Source organism: Strix aluco, chromosome Z (genome assembly GCF_031877795.1).
Source record: "Strix aluco isolate bStrAlu1 chromosome Z, bStrAlu1.hap1, whole genome shotgun sequence".
NCBI classification, from domain to species: Eukaryota; Metazoa; Chordata; class Aves; order Strigiformes; family Strigidae; genus Strix; species Strix aluco.
This window is the reverse complement of record NC_133971.1, coordinates 37,327,324-37,350,881: the sequence shown is the minus strand read 5'-3', so window position 1 is coordinate 37,350,881 and position 23,558 is coordinate 37,327,324. Positions and strand designations below refer to the sequence as shown.

Sequence of the window (23,558 nt, the reverse complement as noted above, 5' to 3'; positions counted from 1 at the left end):
TTTCTATCCCAAATCATGAATCTGTCTTTCAGCCTCCCTTGTTTTGTTTATATTTTCTCAACTGTTAAGTCACCGTGGCTGGAGTTACTCATCTGTTAAAATTTCAGCAAGAGACAAGTATTTGCTTGGGCTTATTTTGGCAGAAAATATCCTGACTGTGTTAGAATTTATATGTTTATCAACAAAGCAGCTGTCACATGTCAGTGCATGGTCATATTGTGTGCATACAGTCATCATAGTGAAGTATTTGGAAGTGTAACCTCATGGGCTTTTTTCTAGCAGAGAATACAAAATACTTTGGCAAAAACATAAGGTTATGTCATTGCTTAATATAATTTCTAATAACCATGCTTGCAGTATTTGGAGCCAGAACTATCATATGAAAAGAATTTCAGCCCCCAACTTCAGGAGATAATTTATCAAAGACAGATGATGGAGCATTCAGATCTTGTGATGTGGCATGAGGTGCCTGACAAGCATTGTACATGTCAGTTCATGACTGTGTGGAGCTGTGGAATTTTTATTGTGTCCCTTACGTTTGCAGTCACGAATCCTGATGTTGGTATTGTTGAGGCTGAAAAAAATCCATCACTGATGCCACCTTATACCATATGAAGCTTCACGAGTTGTGGAAAAATGCCCATGCTTTTTAGAGGTCTTGGGCCACAGTCACAGATAGATACATTCAGACATTGACACTACTGACTGCCTTTCACCTTGCTTCCAGGCTTGCACTGGAAATTATACTTAGTGGTTTCTATCCCTGAATTTGAAACACTGATTTGAAAATAATGTTATGCTGAGTTATAGTGAAAGAGAAACAAACAAACAAACAAGCGATGTGGGACACATTAAATATGTGTGTGCCACAGTAGATCAATAAACTGCATTCTGTCTGGTTACACACCTTAGTGTCATGTTTCCCAGAGAATGGGTGAACTGTTCACTTCTTGATGATTTTTCCAGTGCTCAAAATTTATTTCCTAAAAATATGTCCAAAATACTAAGCCTCAAATCTTGACATAATTGTGCTGTGTTCTGGAAAACTGCATTTTTCAGCTTGTTATGCAGCGAAAGACGCATGTTGAAGCAAAAAGCCCTTTTTCATTTAATTATTCAATGTTCAGATTATTCTTAGAAGATTCAGAAATAATTTAGAGTTGAGAAGGTGTGACAAAACATTTTTTTGCAGGTAGGCTGGATGGATCACCAGAAGTTGTTCATGGGGTTAATTTAGATTCATTCTAGAATTCAGGTTAATTTTAGAGTGTAGATTTATTTTAGATTAGAAAATAGACTCTATGTAAGGGATGACACAAGCTAAAATGCCTCACCAACACTGCAGATTATTCTAACATAAGCCCCTACTTCCTTTACAGAGGCATAATCCTTTAGATGAGAAAGTTCATAAACAGGTGATAGGATGCTAGAAGAAAACATTCACGAAGCTTAGACATTACAAATTAACCAGTCATGCTATGCTAGCAAACCTGTTCTAAAATTGTTTAAGGCCACCTTGGCACTATATGTGGGTCCAAGACTGGAGAGAACAAATTTCATTCTGTAGAGGTCAGATCCGTCTTGTCCAGCCTTGGATATCTGCTTTCTAGTATGTCACCCCATACTCCCTTCATAGACTTGAGAGAAACAGATGTCATTAAGACACCATTTATCACCTATCAGAACAGTTAATGCAAAATAAAAAATAATAAAATAATTCATTTTCTGCAAGAGTGCTTCTTTCCATCTACCTTTCTGTCTACCTTTTCAAACAAGGAAGCTTGAACTGTTTCAAGTGGAGATGTGTGCCGTGCATGTTTCATTGGGTTAATCCCACCTAGGAAAAGTAGGTTACTATTACCCACAGGTTGAAGAGAACAGAAGAAAAATGTAAGTGTCTTGAAGACAGAGAACTAAGAATCCTCCCAGAACACCATCGCTTTAATTGAAATGTATACAGATATTTCAGCTCTTCAAAGAGCAATACAAATGGATCATTCTTATTTTCTGACAACTCACCCTCACAGAAATACTGCTATGCCTTGCTCTCTATATTTTTATTTTTGAATAAAAAGTTTCCTTCCTTCTTTCCTTTTACAAAAGAAAAAATATTGTCAGCTATTCAGAGAAATTGGAAGCAAAATCATTCTGACCTTGCTTTGCAATTTACTGTCCCTCTTGTTTATTTCTGACAAATGCATACTCTACTGAACAAAAATGTATCTCTGGTGGTGCTCTGATTCTTTAAGTTAAAGAAAAGTAGCTTGGGAAAAGAGCATTAATTGTATGTCTCACTTTCTCCAAAATGTGGTTATTTTCTACATCTTAAACATTGATTTTAAATTCACATATGAAAAGATACTGCAAAAGCTCAGGGGAAACTGAACCAAGATATGCTGTGTCATTCTGTCTGTATTCTCTCTATGATACATGTATTTGTGTCTAGGACATTTATCATTCTAAAATAGTTTATTCATGAAACACAACAAATGTGAAGATCCATATGTCTATTGCTTACACTACTGTTCCCTCTGACCCTGCTTCTTCACTCCTTGTTTTTCTTCTTGTTTCTAACCCCCTACTGACATTCCAAACACATAATGGTCTGCCAACAGAAGGTGATCCTCTGGGTTATTTACTCTAGCTAGATGTATATGTAGTATGCACATCAACCATTATTCCTCAGGGTGGGAAAAAAAAGGCCTTCTCTTGGTCTGCATCCCTACTTTCTTCTCCACTTAAAATGAGAAATGTTTATGAGTTAGTAAATACTTTCGGTTTTGATATAGCTTCCTTCCATCAGTGCTCCAGTACTGGGAGCCAGTGGTATCCAAATAGTCTCACCCTGTGTCCTGTGCACAGACACAGAGACAGGGGAAAAAAAAACTTTTGACCACCTCCAAATAGTCCTAATTTTTCACCACAAAAAATCTGCCAGACCTGTCTTAACCTACAGCAGATGAGTACCATGTGCATATGCACTTCCCTTTCACTTGGAAACTCCTCAGTTGTCTCTCCCAGCAAGGTCCCAGAAACTGGATTTTTTAAAGCGTGTTCCAGATTTTCCATCTGTCATTCTGTGGTTTGGCCTCTCTCACTCTTAATTCCCTCACTATTGCTGCATCTCTGTAGACCATGATTTACCTTGTCAGAGAGTAATCCCAAACATTTTAAAATGTTATGTGACTGATCAGGAAACAGCAAGCGTTGGTCCTTGTAATGTGTTGAGAAATAAACAAAAGAAGCAAAGAAAAAATGTCAATTCAATAGATTTAGTAAATGTAAAATGGCTTGGACACTCCCTTGTTCCTGTTCCTGTTATTGCTGAAGGTGATGGAAACTTTACACTTACCAGCTCCCTAAAAAACCACAGAAAATACAGATCAATGCACTGCATTTTCTTGTAATACTAAGTCTTCATCCTAGAAAAGATAATGAGCAGGTTCCAAGATTTGTTGGATGCTTCTTTGACTATTATTGATTATAAAAGGGCTTTTGCGTAAGATTAAAGGACTGGCTTATGAGCTGGTACTGACTTAAATGTTTTTTAAGGAGACCACACATATCACAGGAAAATCGAAATTATCAAAATATGGGGCAATGTCTGGTGAGATTAAATTGTGAATCTGAAAACTTGAGTTCAATTTCCTATTCCATGTATTGCTTGAGTCAGTTTTTGCAACATCTTGTAATTCTCTCTTGGATTCAGTTTCACTGTGAAAAATGACAACAAAACTATTCCAGTGGCTAGTACGTCAGGATATATGGATGAAAAGTGGATTGGGCACACTCCAAAGCACCTTAAAGCAAAAAGGAGTGTCTCCATTTCCTTGCATGCTAAACATTTCTGTTTTCATTGCACTGGTTCAATATATATATTATTACATATACATACATAAATTGATCATAAATATCCAGTATTATTCCATACATAGGAAAAAGAGAGATTTTATTCCTTGCATATCCAGCTGAGTTAGTCAAGAGGTTTCATGGCCTGCCTTACTGTATTGCTATAGAAGAAAGTCCCAAAGAGTTTTCTGGCAGGAATAGTTTTTATGAAACAGATAGAATAACCTCAGCTGGATTCATAGCTCATAAAATAGTACTTCTATTCCTAAACAGAGTGAGAATATGTATATTTCTGGGGGCCTGTGCCAACTTTGCTTTGGAAGCAGAAAGCAAGAAACATCTGGAAAGGAGGGGTGGTGGGAGTTTTCATCACTGTGTCAGTGACAAACTGCCTCTTCTGAAGGTGTTGCATCAAAATAAGCAGTGACAAAAGAGGAATGGCAGTAGAAGAGGAGGCTGAAAGAAAGCCTTAGTTTTTGCTTTGGTGGATCAGTTGTGTTCTAAGCATTAATTTCAAGTGCCCTTTTACGTGTTCCTGAAGTCAAATAAAACCTGGGTGGGCAAAATTCTTCCCCCATTGAGGAGACTGTATAGCCTCTTAAGGTTTTTATGGGACTTAATATTCTGTTCCCCTTTACAGAATGGCATTTTATCTTTCCTCCTCCACAGGCTGAACACATCCAATCTCTAAATCTTCCTCCCTCACCTTTGAAAATTTATAGGGGCTTTCAGGCAGGCTTGCCTGAATGCCATTGACCTCTGTGGCCTATGCTATTGACCAGAACACAGAATCTTCTGCCCACATTATATATGCCTCTTTAAATCCCTGAAAGAGAAGGAAATGACTCTTAGAATGGCCAGGACCACAATAAAACCTGGAGTTAGTTTCCCAGTTTCCCTTGTACTGTTGGGCTTTGCGAGGAGATAACATAAGGGATCAACATGCTTCTAAAGGAACACTTTGAACTCCCTGATTAGACAGTCATTACTTTCCTGATGATCTTCTTAAATAATAACACCACTGGCAGTGCAGGCTACTTGCCTATTGCAACAGTGAACAGTGCTTTTGATCATCATATCATAAAACCATTGTAGGCAGTAGTAACGTACAGATCACCAAAAAAGTCCTTTGCAAGGTACGATCTATCGTGGAGGTTTTCTAAAATAAGTTTGAAATAGCTGGAGTCCTACATGTGCTACTACTTTTTCAGAACCACCAGGTAAAATGTTACCTGACTGCTTCCATCTTCCCTTTCCCAAGGATTCACGTACATCCTTCAGAGCTGTCATCAGCTGGTGTCTTCAAGAAGGCACCACTTCAAGAAGGAGCAGCTCTCAGTCAGTTTCAGCTTTTCATCAGCAGAACAAAACACAACATAGATAGGTGTAGTGAAATACAGGTTGGGTGTTCTAAGCAACCGACATGAAGGGACGGAGATAAATTAGCCATGAATAGACTATTCATAAGTTATTGTGGGAAAAAATGTATTTTAAGAAATTATTTGCTAGCATAACAGAAAGCTTGTTAGATCATGAGTGTCTTGATGCCAAAGCAAAATTTGAAAGTGAGAATAATCATTAATAACTATATAAAAGTGGAAAAAGAATATTGTACCACTGAAATTGTGCAAAGGATTGTACTGTCTATCAAATTATAAAGTATAAAGGCAAGAATACCCTTTAGAGTGGAGCTGCTGATTCATTATTATCATGGCAATAGTTTTCAAGCAATGTGAACTATACATATTTTAATCTTATTAATACATAGTATGTATTTGTGGGCAGCAATATGTGTACATGTATTTCTGAACCTGTGTGTATGTATATAAACGTCTGTTTCGTTTTTCATTTAGATCCAAAATCTGTCTTAAATCTCTGGTTAGAGAACATCTTAAAACTGGTGGGAGAGAGTCAGATCCTGTCCTTCAGTATCTTCAGGGATGTCTGTGTTTAAGTACAGATAGAGAAAGCTTAATTCTTTCTCTTTCTTTATGTATAAAACATAGGCATGCACAGAATGAAAACCGATACATGAGAAAGTAGTGAAATCACCATTTTAAAAACTTTACTTTTATTTTAAAACATTAAGTTTCAACTACTGCCAAAATCCAGTTGATAGAAAATGGGAAATTTCAAAGAAAATGTAGCAGATTTTTGTTTGTTTGTTTTTAAATTTCAAATTTAAAAACATTATTAGTAATAATAACAGGAAAGAAAATCTGGTATTTTAGTCCCAGTTTCATGAACAGTGAGATATTCAGGAACTGACAGTGGCAGGCACAATGGGTGCAATGTGTTATATCTCCTTATTTTGTTACTTCCAAGTAAGAAATTAACTCTTTAGTTTCAGGTTCATGGCTGTAATTCCACCAAGGGATTGTGCAGCTGACTGCAACTTTTCTCCTGTTCCTTTCCTCTTCCCTGGAGAAGCCATTGCTCGTTATAGATTTTAACAGCCCTCTCTCTCTCCAGTCACTCTGACCGCTCCCCACTGCTGGATCACACTTCTCCTGTGAAAGCCCATTTTATGTATGTTTGTGTTAGCCTTGACACTTTCCCTGCAGACATCTGAAGAGAGTTATCTGAAGGTGCCTCTGGCAGACAAGGTCTGGTGGCCTTATGACACTCAATGGCTCACAACAGGAGGATATTCACAAGTGCTTGTAAGCTATCAGGAGCTTTTTACCCTTCCTCTGACAGAGATAAGGGGAGAGCCACACACTGACCAGCATGTGATTTAAGTCAAGCACAGCCTTAAGTGAATAACAAGCATGGTCCTTAACTTGATCACAGCTGCTCTAATCAGCAAAACCGTTAACCTTTGCACTTTAGTCTAGCCCGGTCTGCATACCTCTGGCAGCTCAGGCTGGCTTTACGAGGCTTTCCAAAAGGGGCAGGTTGTAATCAGGGTGCATGCATCCCCCAGGTTGTGTGGGAGGAGATTGCACAGCTGTGTTAAGAGGCAGCACCGGGTCTCCGCACCCAGCTATTCTGGTGACAGGCGTGTTTGAGGCAGATACCTCTGTCTTGATCAGTCCTCACGCAGCAAACATAGCGCTGGAACATCTTAGCTGGCATTAACAGCTCAGCTTCTTATCCTGCCTTCTCCTTTTGTCCAGACTAGCCTGCTCTGGTGTCGACTATCTTGCAGAGCCAGTAACAGCAATATGGGACTCCTGTATCACTTCTTACGTCTCCACTGCATCACACAGTGCTTCCTGGTAGGGTGCACTGAGAAATATGACACATAACATGCCTTTGGTCTTTAATATTCTTCTTTTGTCCTATCAATATCAAGGTCAGTAAACATCTAGCACTGGGAGAGGAACTCAGTAAAAAACTACATAAACCCAGAGCAGCCAGTGGTACTGAGCAACCAGGGTTCACCTGCCCTCCAATAATGACTATGTATGTGTGCTACATCTTAGTTTCATTCTTGGTGAAACAACAACATTAACAAATCTGCAGCGGTGAGTCCTTGGTTTACAGTAGAGTTCATTTCTTAACCCCCAGCTAGCAACTCTGAAAGTTCAGACTGCTATTCACAGACCCCTAGAAATTTTGTCTGTGTCTTAGACAAGCAGAATCACATTTCAGGAGTCACTTGAAGGCAAAAATGAGGACATTTATTATATAAAAAGTCCTAGAGGAAGACAACATGGAGAAGGGAGGAGAGATTTGAAGTGCTCATTATGAACTTTCTTTAATGTCTTATTCTGGTTTATCTTTTGCCAGGTGCTGAGTGAAAAGCTCCAAACTAAATTACCTTTTAAATCAGTCAGGATGTACATTTGTTTGGCTATAGACTCTCAGACAACATAAATGCTTCTTTCCCCTCCTTCCTCCTCCCCCTCAAATGCACCAAGTCTTCTCTAAACACCGGATGAGAGGGAGCAAGAAAGTCATGCAGCACAGTTTCACTGATACCTGGGCTTGTTTTGACATTCCTTTTATCCAGAGCTTGAGAAATAAGCCTCTTAACACCATTCATTATGAATCAAAAAAAGTTAAGTATCTGCCTTGCCTGTACTGAGAGTACCTTTACAGAGTGGTACATTTCGGTCTGAGGTGTTACATTCTTTGAAAGTCAGTGTTCAACACAGACAGTTACAGAGTTAAGCACGCAAGTGATATTACCCTAAATACATTTAACTTACTTATCAGTTGGATTGAATATATTTACATAGGTAATGGAATGAGGGCCAGAGTTCTCTCACCTTGCAGGCTTGTCTGCCTATGTGTATTTAATTGTTGTATAAGCATTACATCATTTTTACTTTATTAATTCTCCCACTTTTCCATGTGACAAATGCATTTTGGAGTTAGGAAGTCTGGTCCGGGACATAAGAGATTAATTTATAGTTTCAGATGAGATCAGTTTTAACTCCCTAATTTTCCCCTGCACCCACAGGGGAAAACCACTTGCAAAATAATTCTTTCCATTCCCAGGCCAGCAGCTGATCACAAATGTTACAAACACTGGCAGAAGTACCACCTTCTGGTTCTCCCCACACAGCGTGTGCCTTCTGTTCTCTGCTTGTGCTCTCTTGGCCACACCAGAGCTCACAGCTCTTTGGCAGCATGGTCTTCTTCAAATAAACTTCTTTCATTCAAGGGAATTTACTGAAAAGACTGTGAGCCAAAAATACACAGGAATATCACTTTTCCATTCATATCTCTGTTCTTTGTGATACTGTATTTGTTTGGCAAAGAAGGACACCCTTCCTCCCACTCCTCTGTCCCTACTTTTTTTTTAAATTTTAAATTACATTGACTTTTCTGTAAGATGAGAATACTGAGAATTTGTTATCCTCATTGTGAAATTGCTGGTAGTTGAGGTTGTGACCCTGGATATTAGACGTGAGCTAGTCTTGACCTTGCATGTGACATTAAAGTCGTTTTATTGTCTAACTCATCTCTTCTATGAAACAGTTTTTTTGGAAGGTACTACGTTTCTTGCCTGATGCAGTTTTATCTGTTGTCTGGTTGTTATCTGCTTTCCCAGTGATGTTAGGTGCCCGTTTTCTTTCACACTGCCTCAAATCCCATAGTTAGGCAAATCATGTCTGCTCCTTCAAGCCTTTAATGCCTTACTTCAAATACATCCCCTTATTAACTCTCTGAGCTCATATATTTCCTTTCTGAGTGGCAGAATGTTTTGCATAACTCTGTTTTGCATTCTTGGTGGAATGTTTTGCATAATTCTGCAAGGAATAGTTCAATAGGACTTAAGGGAGGAAGCTAGTATTTTCTAGTAACAAATGTTTCTCAAGGGAGAGGAGCGGATGGGGGGGACTTGCTATTTGGATATTTTTATAACAATCTTCCTTAAAGTCCTCAGCTTTGCACATAAAACTGTAGGAATTATGTCCTTCTCTTGCAGCTGGCAACAGTGCAGGGGTGGCATATTACTTCCAAAAGGCTCAATTATGTAGTACGGCACTTATGCGTTGACAATATTAACCAGGTTCCTGAAGCCAAAAGTAAGATGCACAAGGTGCCTCTCTTGAGTTACAGGCCAAGGGAATTACTTTTTTCCCTACATGACAGAGGTCTACTTTTTCAGAACAGAGTATTGCCATTTTAGCTGATGTTTCTTTCATTAAATAAAAGGAGGCAAATGAGTAAATGTATGTGAAACTACCTCAGTAGTTCAATTTTCAAGGTGTGATATTGCCAGGTACCTTGGTACTTGCCAAGAAGACAAAGAACCATCTTTGGAAACAGTCAGAACTTACAGGGAAACAGTTTCAATCTGAGCGCAGAACCATGATGTTCCATTTAAAGCCAAAAGTACTCTGGGACAAGAAAGAAGTTTTGGACTCGGCTATAGAACAAATAAGTAACTCCTGTGTGCTTCACTGTGTGTAGCCATCTTCTGTCAGATGTGGCAGGCCAGTGTGTATAAACTAGCTTTATAGGTGTGTGAATCTGCTACACCTGAAGTGGTGCTAAAATGCAAGCTTGAGACATAAAGATATCATCCCAGAAAACAGTTTTCTTGTGTGTTTTATCTTCATATTTCAGCATAGAAATAATTGTAAAAAGCCTTCCTGTATACTGTGTTTCTCTTACACTTGGAGGTAGTGGAGGCTTTAAGCCACTTTCACACCTTCTACATTTTAACTTTTCTTAGGTTATGGTTTAATATCTGGAGTATTGGATTGTCCCCCACATGCCTCTTTTTTTGTTCTTAGCCAGGAACACCTGTCCATAAACGAATGGATTGTATTTGTTCCATGCAGTTCATTCATTCAGTCACAATCTTAACAAAATTTCTGATCTGGTCTGGTCCTCCAGTTCAAAAAAGGGTACAGGAGAGCTAGGAGAAGTAAAATAAAATTTAGTAAGGGTGATCCTAGGGATAATGGTTTCCATGTGGGGAAAACTCTTTGTTTAGGTGCTTCACTCCTGTTGTGGTTTAACCTCAGCCAGCAACTAAGCACCACACAGCTGCTCTCTCACTCTTCCACCCTGTCGGTAGGATGGGGAGAAGAATTGAAAAATAAAGGTAAAGCTTGGGGCTCGAGATAAGAATGGGTTTATGACTAAAATAAAATATAATAATAACAATAATAATAAAAAATTAATAATAATACTACTAATAATAATGAAAATAAAAAAGAGAGAGAGAAATAAAACCCAAGAAAACACAAGTGATGCACAATGCACTTGCTTGCTGACCGATGCCCAAGCAGCCATCCACCCCTCCAGCCAACTCCCCCAGTTTATGTACCAGGCACGATGTCCTATAGTATGGAATATTCCTGTAGCTAGTTCACGTCAGCTGTCCTGGCCATGCTCTCTCCCAGCTTCTTGTGTACCTGCTTGCTGGCAGAGCACAGGAAACTGAAAAATCCTTACCTTAGTATAAGAGCTACATAGCAATAACTAAAACATCAGTGTGTTGTTAACATTATTCTCACACTGAATCCAAAACACAGTGCTGTACCAGCTACTAGGAAGAAAATGAACTCTATCCCAGCTGAAACAAGGACAACTTCATAAAGGGAAGGAAAGGGGGAGTATAAGAGAAGTCTATAACATCACCTGTGGCCTGAGAAGGAGCTTGTTTAATGTCTCTTCTAATAACACAGCAGACGGAGCATCAAATGAAAACAAGAACTAAGGGCTTCAAAGCAAACAGGTTGCAATCAAACTGGGACTCCTTGACTCAGGCAGCACTGGACATTAAAAGTTTGCTTGTGGCAGGAAAGACAATCTAAAGTACAGAGGGCTACAAAATTCCAATGCACCCCATCAAGTTCAGAGATCAGTAAGCCCCAAATTTGTGGAGTATGAGTGAGCAATCTGGTAAAGTAGCAGTACATGCTTGCTTTGTTATAGTCTTCCTGAGGCATCTGCTATTGGTTACACTTGGAAGCAGAATCACTAAACCGGATAGACCTTTGATCTGATGTGATATGATTATTCTTATTTTCCTTATGATCCCCATATGTTGCTAGAACATCTGTCCAGTTGAATATCTGTTAGCTTCATCTTAAAAAGCCAGGAAAAATCTGTCTAATATGTAGTTTTTATTACTGGGGCCACCAGGCTTTACATACAGACCAGTGCAATGCCTTTGGTGCAGGCTACTGCAGGACAGTACATCTCTTGTTTTCAGAGTAAAGGTGTTTCAGCGAAGGAGCAGTGTTTCATGTAGACTTAGTATTGTGGGAGCTGTGTGCAGGATGCCCCAAGCTCATCACTGATTTTCCCTGTTTACTAGGGTGAATGAGCAACCACCTAGCTGTTGTGAGTGCCTTTAACCATCAAATAAGGACTGCAGCCACAGAGAAAACATGGTCCTGTGTTTGCATACACTACATGTGGCTTCCAGGTGGGACTGCTGAAGTAGCCTCCCATTTTTACAGCTTAGCCGAAGAAGAGGCTAGCGGATGAACAATGTGTGACAGAATTCAGTGCTGAATAACTGAAGATTTCAGAAATCTATCTCCAGGCCGATCCACCAGGTGAGGTTCCAAAGGCCAGTTATATTTTCTATGAATAAGTACATTTTAAAAACCCAACAACCGAAACTTGCATCACTAGCTACTGCACACAAAAGCGGTACGCGGGAAACTCACTCTTAAAGATGAGCTCCACTGTTCTCTCAGTGCAAGTGTGCAGGCCCAGGTGAGACTCCCGGGGGGACGCGCCGGGGCTCTCCCCGCGCTGCCCGCTGGGTGGTGGTAGAACCCCGCGGATGTCGCCGCGCCCCACCGCCGGCCGGGCACCAGGTGTCTCTGCACAGCGCACAGATCGCAAGGAGAAAACCTTTCCGGTTTCTTTTAAACCCTAACGGGTCGGCACGTCTTTCCCGCCGGCAGGAGCACCCTCAGTCTGCTTATCTCCCTGGTGACTGAAGGACCTTGGTCTACAGTAGGTGGTCTCTCCATACCCGGAGAAACCCCTGCGGTGGACACATCCAAACTCTTTGCAGCCTTCTTTAACAAAGTGAAGCTAGAAAATCACCAGCACAGACGAGATTTCCAGCCTGGCATGGCCTTTATCCTCATGCTCTACCCCAAGGCAGATATGTGGTGGATATGCCGGCTCTTCAAGTGGGAAGAAACGGCCCTTTGCTTGCACCAAGGGCTATACATGCTGCCATCCTGCTGTCAAAGGAGACAGACACATCAGGGCAGTCTACATATGCAGAAACGGTGCAGCATTCAAAATGCTGCCTGGCAGAGGAATATACTGTCTCCCATCTCTATAGTTAAAGGATTAGATTAAGTATATTGTGGGATACATAATAACAAATTATTCAAATGCACAGCTTCAGTCTAACTCTTTACAGCTTTCAGGCCTGAAAATGGAGGTACGAACAAAAGTTTCCTTGAAGTCTGAGAAGGATAGATGGAGAATTATGTAAGCCTAGCTCACACCATGCAAAGATGATTTAAACCGTACTTCTCTCAACAATGGCAATTTCTCCACAATATTAACCAAAACCTTAAGCTTTAAAGATGTGTAAAACATATTTTACTTTCTCCCTCCTCACCTGTTTCCCAATTTTCATCATCCTGGACTCTTCCAATCTCCCTGGGATGTAAGCTTTCATATTATGCCAGTAGGAACTGGAGTATAAATACCATTCTTGTAATAAATGCACACATCCCCATGCAAATCTGCCAAACCCAAAAAGCACACCAACAGCAATACTGTCTCTGTATCTAAAAGTTACCATTTGTCCAAGGAAATAAAGTTAGAAGCATACAACATGGAAATGTACAGATCCAACAAGAAAGCACAGCGAAAAGTGTGGTCAACATTTATGTTAGAGCTATATTTTCTCACGAGACACAAAGTACTTTTTACTGAAGTTTCTGGGGAAAGCACTATGGGTTTTGTGCCTGAAATCTTATCATTTTAGCTGTAGACTTTCACAAGGCCCCAGCTTATTCCCTCTTCTGAGATGCAGGGTAGCTGAATGCTGATGACAATTTTTGTTAGCAGCCTGGTTTGTTTCCTCACTTGTAGCTGATAATTTATTTGACAAAGAAGCACTTCTACATGACCACATTTATGAGTTCCATTTTTGGCCAGAGGCCAAATTTGTTCTGCCTGTATTCAAGGTAACTTAGTACTGTAAGTTAACTGAGGTGCATGTTTTCTAACTGCTATATCAGTGCAAGACTGGCCATCACCTTGAGTGAGAGTAAAAGGTCAAAGCTGAACCCTACAACAGCTAAGTATCAGAGACCAAAGAAGAACAAAAGAAGGAACAATTTTTAAGTTTCAGGACACACTGCAGGTCCCTGTGAGCTGGACCAGATGTTAAAGATTAAGCTTGTAAAGAAGAAGCTGGTTCTAGACCAAGAGTACTCTCTTCCCCATATGCTCAGATTGTTATTTATATCCCTGGGATAAAACAGCTTGTCCCCGTGTGGTGGTAACTGACACTTCCAGATCAATAGCACAGACTGAATCACTACAGTCTGAAAGCAGTAGGGTCTGTGCTGTTGGAGAGGACAGGCCATGTCCTTGTTAACACCTCAGGAAGTGCAATCCCATCTGGCACTCTTTAGCTAAAGCTTTACAGGAAAGAAACTGCCTTCTGGAGTTTGTTCTTTTGAAACAAGACTGAAGAAATACTGAGGACAACTTTGTCTAGCATTTTCAATTTTATCCTGTCGTTGGATAAGGAAAAGCTTTCCTTCTGCTAGGCTGTTGAAGAACTAGGGCATATCCTGTGCTTCAGCCTGAAAAAGAGATAAGTGAGGACACTGTGACAGAGCCTGCATCACTGTAGGTGTTGTGAAAGGCAGCTATCTACTTCTCTTTTGTCAAAAGAAGCCATGAAACGGGAGGCATAAAACTGAAACCTCACTTAGCAGTTTTTTCACCTGTCTTATGAATAAAGCTGTGGAGCTCACAGACATGGGATGTTTTTTAATGGGCTTAAGGGGAGACTGAACAAGCTCATGGAAGACAAACCCAATGAGGCCCTTAAATGGGAAGGAAAAGAAAGAACCTCTTGTTAAGACCTTGAGCATGAAAACATTGCAGTCTGGGAGAGCATACTGGGGAAATGCTGCTGTGAGCTGACTGTTCCTTGAGCACCGCCTTCAGCTCCTGGGCTCAGTGAACCTCTGATCCTTCATGCTGCGGTGGTTGTTTTCATCCTGTGTTGTGAGGGAATTCACTAGGGACCATCTTTGGGGGCTTCTCAGTTGCTTCTCTGGCAAATTCATGTGATTATTAATCTTGCTATATTCTATGAACAACTTTCTTGCATTTATTGCCATCAGTGAAATGCAGGAGTGCTTTGTAAGGTTTCTGAAGCCTGAGAGAGTGGCACAAGACTTAGATAAGATAGAATGATGCTTTATTAGGCAAACCTAAGGTGCTGAATAAGATATGGGAGATGGAGTCACTGTAGCATTCATAATAGTTTAAGAGCTCAGATGCAGTATGCGCCACCTGCAATCATGTCTTTGCAGTATTATTTATTAACAATAATCATAAAAAAATAATTGGTAAAACTTAAAGCATCATGTTACCTACTAGTGGAAGAGAACTAGACCTTCTGAGTTCAGCTGCTTAGCACTGCAAAATGCTTTTTCTGCCCAAACTGGCGATCTTAGAAGAGACACAGGCTGTAAGCATCAACCTTCCACCTGCAAGTGTTTTACCCACCTGCATGTCTATAGGGAGTTTGTAAGTCAATAGTGGAGAAAATATATTAAAAAGTTTCTGCATTTTTCTGCATTTCTTTAACCTTAGGATTTTGGAAGCCCTTTGTGTATTTTGGATTGCTACATTGAAACCATTCACAGTGGTCACATTGCGGAAGGTCATCCCCCTGCACTGCATCTGCTCTATGTCCTGCATACTACAAGGCTGCCTGCCCTATAAAAATGTTGTATATGTATGTGCTGTTATCTGTAGAGGCTTCAAGAGAATTGAGCTGGTTTGACATTATTCTTTAGATGGCATTGACACAAGTTTGTTCTGCACTGAATATATAGGTCCTACAGGAGTCAGAACCTCAGTGTAATCTGTCATGGACTCCAACGCTCTGCAATTTTGCTTTCAGTAACTCACTCATCTACTGATTAAGTGTCCTCCTGCAATTTTGCATGGCTGTGTCAGACAGCAGAGCTTCATTTTCTCTCGTCCCAGTTCAGAGGTGAGTGGCTGAAATGCCAGCCCAGGCTTTGTCAAGGAAGTAGGATGCTCTTTCACACACAGGGTACACATCAGGCTAGACCCAGAGTCCTGTTGATCTTCATTGCTTTTTGCATCTTGCATCTTGTTTGTGCTGCTAGGGATGTTTTGTTCTGTCATTTCCACTAAGCCAGACCATAGCAGGTTGGAGGAAAAAACTGGTGCCAAGGAGACAAAAAATTATGTGTGTCAGTCATTTATTGGTTCCCCAGAGGAGATGTGGAGTGTAAGTACTACCACTGGAGAACTGATCAGCTGGAGCAGCTTTTTGTGACAGTGCCTGTGATATCTTCAACCTTTGCAGATGTACTACAGAAACAAGGCAAATCATATAGTAGCCTTTGTTCCCTCAGAATAAAAATGAGCATGGTTTCAGCCTGATTCACCTTCATGCACACTGAGTCAAAAGAGGATGTATGGACGGAGCCATCATCAATTGATTCATTAGTTAACTTTTTAATCAAGACTGAGTAAACAGATGATAGTGAGTGTTGAAGGCTGAGTACTTTTGTCAGAAATGGCCCACTCAAAGAACTGCCTGGCATGAAGGAGATAAGTTCCAGAATGCTGTGCTAATCACCTCTCAGGACTCACTGATGCACTTAAGAGTCTCAACTTCCTCCATTACCTCAGCTGTGAGAATGCAAGATACCACTTGAGTAGGAAAGCAAGCAGTTAAATATACAGCTGTGGCATGAAATAATTGCTTCTCCAATTCTCTTCTGCATATTCCCCGAGGGTATTCCAAGAAAGTAGATCAACCCCATTTTAGCTCAGTCTTAAATTATTAAACATACTATATATCAGGCCATTAACCAAAAGAAAAGGTGATTAAGACTTGCACGTATAAAAGAACAGGATATTTTTTAGAAAAAGGAGGAAGTCCTTTCTCTTTCTTTGTGTTTTTTTAAGACAGGTATATTGTTATTTTAAAAATGAAAGCTTTTTCATCTTATGAGGATCCAGTTCTGAGTATGGGAAGAATCATTTACAGGGATGGCAAATGCCATGAAAGTCAATTTCCTTTTTATAGGCTCTCTTTATCCTAAGAGGCTCTTCTAGAATGTAATGTTAATTCATGCAGTGCATGGAAATGCTAACAACTCTAATGCCTCTCACACTAGCTGTACGTCTCGTCTGCACTGCAGATCCAAGTCGTGACTGCTATTCACAGAATTCTTTGTCTCACTTGGAAAGCAGTAAAGCTACAGTGGAGCAAGATCCATTCAGTAAGTACCCAGGAGCTGAAATCTGTGGTACTGTAACTCTGCTGCTAGTGGTCTCCAAAACATTTAGTAAATGTACATCAATATAAACTGCAAAAACATCTCTGCATACACTATCACTAGCGGTATATGGGAATATAACGGAAGACTGGCGAGGAAGATTGTAAACATGCTCAAGTGACTTGCAGCTGGGGTGTCGAAAAACACATATATCATACTAATTGTTCTTTAGCTTTATGTGCGTGATGGATAGAATGTCTGCGTTTAGATAACATAGGCCTATGAGAGACTCAGAGGCACCTTATCGAACATCCCTGAGATTCCTGCCCTGCTGTGGGAAAGATCAAAGCACAGTGGAAAACTATGCCTGCAAAAATCCTTGATATATACAGGCAAAAGCAGCAAGCTCAAGATCTTTTCTTCTTCTCTTTCTGTCTAGCAAGGACCAAGCTCCACGGTGCCTGTGTCCCCACTTGCATGGCTCTGCTTGGGTGCTGCTGCAGAGATCCCCCAGTTTGTGAGGTAATGAGAATAAATTTACCCTTCGCATTTCATCTGTGGTTTTGTGGTTGTTCCTGTGTCCTGCCTGTGTCAGTTTACACACAATATTAGTGAGCTAGTAATCTTAAGTCATATTGGGCTAAGAGAAGGGAAAACAGACCAAAATCTGTGCCTGGGAGAGTGCTAGCCATTCCATAGCACAGCATGGCACAGCTGGCATAGATGTACACATGGTGCCACAGTAAATACAGCCTGGCATTTGCTCTGCCCTCCCTCCTGCCCACTCTGCCTGTCCCATGATTCCCTGAAGGGCCCCTGGATCTCTAAGGAGAATGGCAGGCAGTGGTGGGGGAAAGGAAGAGGTATCTCCACCAGAGGCTAAACAGGAAATGTTGAAACACCAAGAATTAGGCTGCTTAAAAGCTGTCCAAATGCATGCAGTGGACATCTTTCCAAGTAGCTAGCATTCAGGTAACAGCAGTAGAAAAAACAAGGAAACAGTAGAGTAGAACCTTAGAAAGCATAGCTACTTCACACCACTGCTCACTGTGCTGATCTGAAACTGGGTGAAGGTTGCTGGCAGCTAAAAATCCAGTCTGACAACCGAGACAATTAACCCACAGAAACCATTTTTCCATACCATTTGCAAAAATGCTGTGTCATGTCAGTGCTGAGCTATGCATATGAAAATTATACAGGGTTTTTTTAATGCTTCTGTATGCATTTAATGCAACCAGTGAGGAAGAGTTATACAAGACTCTTCTTCCTGATGAAGAGGAAAGTGTTTACCTTTCTTCAGCACAGTTCACCCAGGGACAAGTTCCACACAGGAGAGCACTGACAGGGTCCCTTGTAAAAGACACAGAAAATAAGGTGACAGATTTCTCTGCAATTCTCAAAAATTTCTCAGAAGGGCCAAATCCTAGATCCTGCATTAAGCTTGAGTAAAACAGCTTTTAGACAAAGGATCTCAACAGGCACAGGAAAGCCTTCAAAAGCATTGTGGCTGCAGATATCCTGCAGGTTGTACAGTCATGGCTCCCTTTTGCAAAGAAGAGAGCCTAAAAAATAGACATACATACTTACAGATCCCCATTCCCATTTCCATTCTGGCATGTATCTTATGACCCTCTCTGGCATGCAGGAGTGGAGAGCCACAGCTCCTACGTTAAACACTTTTCAGGAGAACTATTTCTGTACTGCTGCCCACAGAGCTTCCTGCATTGACAAATGAAACAAAATCTGCCTGAATGGCTTGCAAGCACAGGAGGGTAAGCACACAAAAACACCTTTAGTGCAAGGAGTGTTTCAGTCACTACTTCACTCTGGACACTTCACAGAGCTGTTGCTGATACCTTATGGCTAGTAGTGGGGACAGACATTTTTTCCAGTTGCTTTAAGAAGCTATGAACAGATGGACAGAGAACTGGGACTCCTCTCCTGAGACTTTGGCTTAATAGTTGGCAGAGAAGGGAAAGATGCCATTCCCAGAGATGCCAGTGGGAACAGGTTTATCTCTGAGAAGCTAAAGAAATTCCTGTTCACACACTGAACTGCAATAACTACATGATGTTTATTAGTAGAAAAAACACAGTAAGGCGTGTTAGCCCAGTGGAAGACATTTTTTTCCTCACCTCTGCAGTGGGTTGAGATTACCAACATGGACAATTACAGTAACTCAGCTAACTGCGGTGGCTTGCTTTAGAAAAATCACTTGATGTTTTCAGAAGCTAATCTGAAGTTAAAAAGAACTTTCTTCTTATATACATGTGTGAGTGTGTATGTGTGTGTGTGTATGTGCATACACTTTTTGTGATACCTGTGTGACAAGAGAAATCATGACCCAAAAATGTTCCATGTAGTAATTAGAAGTTTCCTACACAAAACCTCTGTGACTGCCACTGCTGTTCTCTGAATCTGAATCTTTGTTCTGATCCCTTTCTATAGCAGAATGCCTGGTTAAACCTGCTGTAACTCTTCTACTGTTTTCTGAATCAAGCTGGCAAGAAAACAGATTTCAGTGTTTATTTCCAGTGCTACTTAAAAGTAAGAGATTTACTATAAATGTCTCTGCTGCTCATGTCTTGTTGCAGATGGACTCCAGCCACTGATCAGAACCCGGTGAAGCAGCAGCACATGTGGATTGCAAAGCAGTACATTTATATTTCATAACTGGGAAGATGCAGCTTTCTTCCTGTGTCTTTGTAGCTTAGAAAGAAATAGCCAACAATAATAGTAATGGAAATATCTTAGTACAGACCAGAGTCCTATTAAAAAGAAAAAAAGGTAAAAATTACCTCTGGCTCAGGCTTCTGTTTCTGTCTTGAATTCCTTGTTCCTTTTTTATATTTGTCTTATTAACTTGACAATCATTATGACAATAATATCAAGACCCAATCAGAACCTATCTTCACTGGGAGCAATAAGAATCTAACCACTAGTAGCAGCTTTACTGGTTGTTTTTAGCATTTCTAAAACACTCTGGAGGGAAGACAAACATCTCTCTGTGCGGTACTCCTTTTCCTCCTCATCTTTACACTGCAGTGATTGACTCAGAGGATCCTAACCTGTGAAACCTTCCTGCTCATTGCACTGCTGATAGACATACAGTCAACAGGGCTGTTCCCAACAGTAATAGAGCAGAGCAAGGGGCTTGTGCTGCACATCCCTGGAGAGGGGGTGCCCCCCGAGGTAGGCATAAGGCTGAGTACCTAGGGCACCACTCAACATGAAAAAACACAGCTGTTGATGAAATACCATTCTGAAGAGGGCATCCGGAATAACAAGAAACCATTATAAGCTCTGAGCTTCTGAAGGGCTCAGAGAAGAACCAGAAGATTTGGATCATAATCATAAGCTGTAGCTTATACCCTACCGCTCCAGAGCAAACATGCTGAGGCTGGGACAGCTGCTATCAGTTAAGCAGGAGATCACTGACATAAAATTGCAAGGAAGTATGGCTACAGTTGGGTGAATAAGAGGACAGACAAGTATGTGAGCAGACAGGTAGATGAGATGAAAAAATACTGTCTGCCTTGGATGAGTGTCTTCGGAGATAGGAGGATGAGAAAAATTTTTTTAAAGTACTAGGCTGACGGTTCACAGATATCAAAGTTAATTTTTTTTCCAGTCAGTTTAGTCACCCTCTCTGTCTGTCTCTGTGTTGCTTTTTTGGTAGAACTGCGTCTCTCAAAGCTATAATCACTGTAAACACTGGCTAATAAATTCGTATGTCCCTGTGCAGAGACATCCTCAGTAAAATAAGTGAAAGGAACTCATTAGTGAAATCAGCATCACTGAAGGACTTGAACACAGACCAGGCCTGACATTTTCTTATGCCTAATCTTCTAGGAAAGGTCTCAGGATGATACTGAAAAGACAAATACATGGAGAAGCCTTTTAGAGTAACAAAGAACATGAAAGGGGAAAGGGAAAGGGATCTGCAGCCGAGAAAATTATGCCTGTGCAGTTAGGACTAAAATTAGGATTGCCAAAATTCAATTTAAGTTTGAACTTTTAAAAGATATTAAAGTTTGCTGTCACCAGTACTACATGCAGAAAGAAAATAACAAAAAAGAGATGGGACACCTCTCTGCAAGGCTGAAGTAAAGATTAAGGTGAAACTACATGTTCCAAAATCAAATGAGTATTCTGACTTGATTTTTTAATAAAGGTGATGTTGAACATAGAAACAGAGAATGCGAATAAGGGTATGAAAAAGGAAATTATAGCCTGAGTAGCAAAGTTAGGGCTAAATACAGAGTATTTAATAAATACCTTATTGAAGGTATTTATCATTGATTTATAAAATGAGGTTTTTGAGGTTGATACCATGTAACTAGAAAATGGTATCAATAGTATCTGTAGTTTAAAAAATGAAAATGCAGATTCAGCCACTAGGCTGTGGTTATATGATGACTAAGGTCACATTTACACAGCAGAAGATCATCTGGCAGGGAAAAGCTGAGCTACACCAGAGAGGTAAAGCATAACTCCTGTTTCTTTTGAATTAGCCAGCATTTATGATTGTGTTGGGTTTGTGTGGTGGGGTTTTTGGTAACAGTGGTCACCCCCTTTGAGAAGCTTCTTTGAAAGCTTCCCCAGCTCCAAGTCAGACCCGCCTCTGCCCAAAGCTGGTCCAGTTAGCAGCGGTTGCAGTGCCTCTTCGATAATGTATTTAAGAAGAGAGAGGGGGTTGGAGGACTTGTGAGGAAGGGCTACAAGTGGGATACGTATGTGAACACCGAGGTCAGTGGAAGGAAGGAGAAGGAAAGGGGAGAGGTGTGCTGGAGCAGAGACGCCCACCCTGTATCTGGTGGTGAGACAGCAGCAGGGCCACCCCCCCTGTCACCCACAGAGGTCACTGGAGGAGTAGAGATTTGCCTGCGGCCAGTGAAGGACCCCGGGGACTCTGTGGGAAGAAGCAGCCCCAGCTGTTGTAGTTCAGCACTGGGAGGACTGCAACACGTGGAGGTGACCAGCTCCGAAGCATCTCAGGAATAATGCATCCCATGGGGAGGACTCTCAGTGGAGGGAGTTTGTGGAGGACTGTCTCCTGTGAGAGGGACGCCACGTGGAGCAGGAAGAAGAATGCAGAAGAGTGCTTCCCTGCTGCCTTGGAGGAAGAAGCAGTGCTGACTGTACCCCCCATCCCCTGCTCCTGCACCGCTGAGGGAGGATGTAGAGATATTGGGAACAAAACTGAGCCCAGGAAGAAGAGAGGGGTGGGGGAAGGTGTTTTTAAGATATGGTAACACTTCTCAATAACCCATTCTGTCTGTTAAGTGTAGTTGTTGTTGTTAGTATTTTGAACTAAAGTGATGTCTTTTTTTTTTTCCCCTAATGAGCCTGTCTTTTGCCTGTGACCATAATTGGTGAGCCACCCCTCTCTGTCATTACCTCTATTCCAGAGTCTTTTGGTTCATTTTCTCCTTCCCAGAGCTGGGAGGGAAGAAGCGAGTGAGCAGCTCATGGTGCTCAGTTACCCTCTGGGCTCAAACCATGACAATGACACTGTGTTTATGTCAACTTTACACTGTCTGTAGAAAGACAGATAATACTTAATCTAGAATAAAATCTGCTGAGCTCCCTTCCAAAAAAAAAAAACAACTTAGAATAGTTTTGAACTCTGTCATGGTTTAGGGGAAGAAAAAGAACATAGTTTTAATTCAAACACTAAGAACAACACTTAACAGAGAGAGTAGGATGGTGAGAAGCATTATCACATCTTAAAAACAACTGTCCCTACCCCTTCCTTCTTCCTGGGCTCAGTTTTGTTCCTGATCTCTCCACCTCCTCCCCACCAAGAGGTGCAGGTGGCAGATAATGGGGATTACGGTCAGTCCACCACTTCTTCCTCCTCAGGGGAAGGACTTGTCACATTCTCCCTTGCTCTGGCATGGTGTCCCTCTCACAGGAGACAGTCCTCCATGAAATTTCTCTGGCATGAGTTCTTCCCACGGGCTGCAGCCATTCCTGTGCTGCTCCAGAGGAGGTCACCCCCACATGTTGCCGTCCTCCCAGTGCCGAACTACAACAGTGGGGGCTTCTTCTTCCCACAGAGTTCCAGTCACCTTTGGGTGCAGTCATCTGCTCTGGCATGGGGTCCTCCACGGGCTGCAGGCAGCTGTCTGCTCCTCTGGTGACCTCCATGTGTGGCAGTGGGGGGTGGCCCTCCCCTCTCACCACGGGATACAGGGGTGGTCTCTGCACTGGGGCACCTCCCCCGCTTCCTCCTCTTTTCTTCCACTGACCTTGGTGTTTGCATAGGTGTCGTCCTCACAACTCCCCTTCTTAAATATGTTATCACAGAGGCGCGTAGCTAATTGGCTCAGCCTTGGTCAGAGGCAGGTCCAACCTGGGGCCAGGGGAGATTCAAGAAGCTTCTCACAGTGGCCACTGCTGTAGCCCCCTTCTGCCTAGCAAAAACCTTGCCACACAAACCCACCATAAACTAGTGGAGAGATTTAAGACCAATTCAGTGCTTTGCTTTTCACAGATAAGGTTTTGAACCGGTCCTTTAAAACTGGATTTACCGTGACGTGATGACTGCCTAACATAACCTTAATATCAGAACAAATTTTGAACAAGAGAATAGTTAAAAACTTGGATGCAAATGGGACAAAGCAAACACTAGTTGTACAAACTGTAAATGAAACAAGAACATGGTATCTTTGTTTAATAAAGTACCTGAATTTTCCTGTTTTCCAGACATGAAAAATCTTGTGGAGCTCCTGTGAGTAGACTATTCCTGAAGCCTTTAATAGACTGCCACATGCAAAATTAGGTGATATAGTAGCATAT

General features: G+C 41.3%; 1 long non-coding RNA gene across 1 annotated transcript; it reads left to right on the top strand.

Moving 5' to 3' along the window:
* Nucleotides 1-11,663: 11,663 nt before the first annotated feature.
* On the top strand, nt 11,664-19,676 carry LOC141918055 (uncharacterized). The gene is made up of 3 exons (XR_012621558.1): nt 11,664-11,825; nt 17,194-17,276; nt 19,349-19,676. It is a non-coding gene; the product is annotated as an uncharacterized LOC141918055 (long non-coding RNA).
* Nucleotides 19,677-23,558: the final 3,882 nt, after the last annotated feature.